Source organism: Quercus suber, unplaced genomic scaffold (assembly GCF_002906115.3).
Source record: "Quercus suber isolate HL8 unplaced genomic scaffold, Cork oak 2.0 scaffold_60, whole genome shotgun sequence".
Taxonomy (NCBI): Eukaryota; Viridiplantae; Streptophyta; class Magnoliopsida; order Fagales; family Fagaceae; genus Quercus; species Quercus suber.
In genome coordinates, this window is record NW_027069525.1 from 1,369,225 (window position 1) to 1,374,303 (window position 5,079).

The 5,079-nt window shown below is 36.2% G+C and overlaps 1 long non-coding RNA gene across 1 annotated transcript; it reads right to left on the reverse strand.

Annotated features, from left to right (window-relative positions):
• Positions 1 to 1,966: 1,966 nt before the first annotated feature.
• Positions 1,967 to 4,567, reverse strand: LOC136067153 (uncharacterized). Its single transcript, XR_010628673.1, has 2 exons — positions 2,638 to 4,567; positions 1,967 to 2,458 (listed from the first exon to the last, which is right to left on the reverse strand). It is a non-coding gene; the product is annotated as an uncharacterized LOC136067153 (long non-coding RNA).
• Positions 4,568 to 5,079: the final 512 nt, after the last annotated feature.

A 5,079-nucleotide genomic window follows, 5' to 3' on the forward strand; every position in this document is an offset into this window, starting at 1 on the left:
GAAGCATTGGGTTTGGCCCCTTTTCCTCAAGCTTCCACTCGATGACATCGAGCTTAATTCCATGAGAGCAGTTGAGTTAAAGATTTTTTTGGGCTGTGTTGTGAGCAAGGAGCTGAGTTTGTGGCAAGGAGCTTAATTTAGGGGTTAGGGATTTCTGAATTTGGCAAGAAGCTAATCCAGATATTTCAATGGGCAGATGATTATGAAGTCACGTGAGGGCCACATGACCTCCTACAGGTGGGAATGGGACTAACTAAGGGCGGGAAAGCTACATGGAGCTTGTAGTGACACGTGGACATTATTTTAATATTTTTTAATTCTGCCATTTGCCACGTGCGCATTTTCCGTCTTTGATGTAACGACAAGAACCAAAACGAGAAATGTTTTTCAAGATAGGGACTAAAAGCAATAAAAATAAAATCTATGGACCAAAGTGGGAATTTCCTAAAAATGTAGGGACAAAAATGTGATTTCCGCCTACTTATATTTGAAAAATGTGCTACAATTATAAACTTATATAATAATTTAAACTTAATGTAACATGTTACATGTGTTCCATGGAATGGGAGTGTACATTTTTTTTTTTTATAAATATTCTTGGATATGTTCAAATTAGTCAACAAATTATGGTATTTTTTTTATTTAAAAAACAAAGTCATTTTAATAACATCTTCTTCATTTATATAAAACAATATAAATATTTTCATTAAATTACATTTGTCATATATATCACTATTGATTGTTGTTCAATTCAAAATACCATTACATAAAACTCATAAAAATATAAATATAAAAAAAAAATTATATAACACTTGCACTGTTTAATTTACAAATTTTACTATTATATTACACTTTTTTCAGGGGAACTAGTGTTAATAGCATTGTTATTAATACCATTTCGGACCCTGTTTCGGTTTGTCCAGTGGAATGGAATATTTCGATACCGGCCGATTTCGGCGTACCGTTTCAAGGTGTTTCGAAATTCCTAAAAAATAATTTTTATATATTCTTGTAGAACATAAAATTGTCAATTCTAATAAATAAATAACTAAATATCAAATAATACAAATCATTTAGTCTTAACTCTTAAGTCTTAAACATCAATATAACATCAATTTAACATCATACAAAAAGAAGATTTAAAAGAAAATAACTAAATATCAAATAATACAAAACATTTAACATCAATTTAACATTGTAGGGACTCAGTTTGGATTGACCCTGAGTGATGGGTTTTCAGCCCAATAAGCCCAAACAATACATTTATAGAGAGTGGGGTGAAAGGTTTAGGTGCTGGCTGTCGATCACCAAGCATGAACTTTCTTATAAAAAAATGCTAAGTGTTTCTCTACCAATGGGGGGATGCTCTTCGGCCTGTGGCCGAGGAGGCCTTATAGTTCTCTCTTTTTTTTCTCCCCCTCCTTTCTTACTTTACTAACTTTTCTTTTATAGTTTTCATCTTCCTATCCCCTCCTTCCATCTGTTGATCATCTATTTGCCTTCTTTTCTGGCCGTCCGTCCCANTTTTTTTTTTTTTTTTTTTTTTTTTTTTTTTTTTTTTTTTTTTTTTTTTTTTTTTTTTTTCACTGAGGCTCATCTTTTGCTATTGAACATGTACCGGCCAAATCTTGCATTTCGGTCGGATTTCACCGAAATGAACAGGAATGCCCAAAACACACCGGAATAGGCCAGAATTTTATCCGAGGTGGAACAGAGGGGTGTGCCATTCTGGTTTGCATACCGATACGAAATTTTTCGGCCATTTCGGCTGGAACGGAACGAAATCAATAACATTGGTCAAAACTTATCAATTGCCAATCTCAATGGGTTGTAAAAAAAGTGGTGTCTTTTTTAGACATTGTTATGTTGCTTTTGGTTTGTTAGTCTCTTTAGTAGATATATTAATTATGGATATTGTTAATGTTAACGTATATAGTGTTGTGGGTTTTAGGCCCAACTAGATTACTTGTATAACACACATTCTTACTTGTACTGCATTCATATGCCTCCTATATAAAGGCACTCATGTATATACTTTCAGGGAGAAATAAAATACAATTATTCATTCAGTATTTCTAACATGGTATCAGAACTGAATTTGGCAAACCAAGCTCGTAGAGCTTGTTTAAGGCCATAAAGTGCACGTTGAAGGTGACAAATCTTGTTTGAGTCAACAGATACACCAAGAGGAGGTTGCATATACACTTCTTCACTTAAATCCCCATTAAGAAATGCATTTTTGACATTCATTTGAAAAATGTCCCATTTACTGGCAGTAGTAATAGCTAAGAGGGCACGAACCGATCAGATATGAGCAACCGGAGCAAAGGTCTCTTCATAATCAATTCCATACTCTTGTGTAAAATCTTTTGCAACAAGACAAGTTTTGTAGCGCTCAATGGACCCATTAGAGTGAGTTTTAATCTTGTAGATCCACTTACAACCACCCGCAGATTTCCTAGGGGGGAGTGTCACCAAATCTCAAGTATGGTTTTTAGATAATGCATCAAGTTTTTCTTTCTTTGCAATCTGCTATAAAGGGTTAGTGGAAGCCTCACGATAGGTGTGAGGCTTATGTAGTGTAGCAAGGGCAGTGTAACAATGATAGTCAAGTAAATGTGCAGGAATAGATCTTACCCAAGTTGAGTGACGAGGTGGAATGTCTTGTGCAAGATCTTCAGGCAAAGTAAGAGCAGGAGACCCAAGCTCAAGATTGGGGTTGGGTAGCTTGTCTTCAACCTGTTCATCTTCCACCTGTTCATTAAAGGGTGAATTAGGAAAGGGATCAGTGATATCTGGTGGTTGGACAGAGACTATAGGAGAATCTGGAGCAATTACAGGAGAATTAGGAGCAGTTACAGAAGGAATATTTGCCTCATCTGGAAAAAGATCTAAGACAGAGGAGGAAGACAGGGAGGAACTGAAATGAGATTTTGCCATCTCATGCTTTGGTTAAATGGCCAATCATTATGATTCCGCCTTATTTGTTCGTCGCACTAACAAAGACACTATTTTACTTCTCCTATATGTGGATGATATGATTATAACTGATGATGACTTCAGTGGTATTCAAGAACTCAAGACTTTTCTCAGTCAGCAGTTTGAGATTAAAGATCTTGGACATCTTAGCTACTTCTTGGGTCTTGAAATCACTTATTCTACAAATGGACTTTATATTACTCAAACCAAGTATGCCTCTAAACTCTTGTCTCAAGCTGGACTCACTAATAACAAGACTGTTGACACTCCAATTGAGTTTAATGCGCATCTGACTCCCTCGGGGGGGAAACCATTGTCTAATCCCTCTCTTTACAGACGCTTGATTGGTAGTTTAGTTTATCTCACTATCACTCGTCCAGACATTTCCTATGCTGTTCACCAGGTGAACCAATATCTGTTTGCTCCACAATCGACTCACTATGCTACTATTCTACGCATTCTTTGATACTTAAAGGGTACTCTCTTCTATGATCTTTTTTACTCTACTTAGTCTCCTCTTATTCTCCGTGCATTTTCTGATGCTGATTGGGCAGGAGATCCCACTGATCGTAGGTCCACCACTAGTTATTGCTTTCTTCTTGGTTCTTCTCTGATTTCTTAGCAAAGCAAGAAACAAATTCATGTGGCTCGCTCCAGTATCACTCGTCCAGACATTTCCTATACTGTTTACCAGGTGAGTCAATATCTATCTGCTCCACAATCAACTAACTATGCTGCTGTTCTACGCATTCTTCGATACCTAAAGGGCACTCTCTTCTATGATCTTTTCTACTCTACTCAGTCTGCTCTTATTCTCCGTGCATTTTCTGATGCTGATTGGGCAGGAGATCCCACTGATCGTAGGTCCACCACTGGTTATTGCTTTCTTCTTGGTTCTTCTCTGATTTCTTAGCAAAGCAAGAAACAAACTCATGTGGTTCGCTCCAATACTGAAGCAGAATATCGTGCCCTTACTGATACCACATCTGAGCTCCTTTGGCTACAATGGCTTCTCAAAGACTTAGGTGTGTCTACATCCTTTACTACTTCTCTTTATTGTGACAATCGGAGTGCTATTCATGCTGCTTACAATGATGTCTTCTATAAATAGACTAAGCACATCAAGATTGATTGTCATTTTATCCGTTATCATCTTGTCCATGGTGCTCTCAAGCTGATCTCAGTCTCCTCTAAAGATCAACTTGTAGATATCTTCACCAAGTCACATCGTAAGAGACACCTTTGTACTTTGGTTGATAACCTCAAGTTAGTCTCATATCCACCTTGAGTTTGAGGGGGGCTGTTAATGTTAACATATATAGTGTTGTGGGCTTTAGGCCTAACTAGATTACTTGTATAACACACATTCTTGTATTACACTCTTACTTGTACTGCACTTATATGCCTCTTATATAAAGACACACATGTATATTCTTTCAGGGAGAAATACAATACAATTATTCATTCAGTATTTCTAATAGATATAGATGAAATGATCATTTGGAAAACATAATCAAACTCGGATGATCAAATTGAAAAATCTCAAACTTATGGGACCAAAAAGAAAACAATCTAAATTTTAAAGATAAAAAATTAATATAAAAAAGAAAAAAGAAAAGAAAAGAATGAAAGATGGATGCTGAAATGGTTAAAGCCTGAAACTAGCTTCAATGTTAATAGATACCACCTAGATCTAGTGCATTATTGTATTTAGTGTAGTGGACCTAAACTTAACCCAGTCAACTTATCACTCTCCGAAAGTCCAAACCATCCAAAAATAAAAACTGAAAACCGAAAACTATACACTGAAGGGAAGTTAGAATAGGTCCCAGAACCATCTTTGTACCCTTATCAAACCTAATTTTTTGGGCAAGTTGTACCCTTTTCACACTTAAATTATAGTAATACAGCTATCAATACGGAAAGGATCTGAAGTTCAAAGGTTCGATCCGGATATTCATTGGAATTAATCATGGACACAAATAGTCAAGTCCACTCTTCGGTCACCATCAACGAAACTACTTGGTACGATATATATAGACCTCAGCCAAAGAATTTAAACTTTCTTTCTGATCTGGGCTTTCAAAATTTTTTCCAACA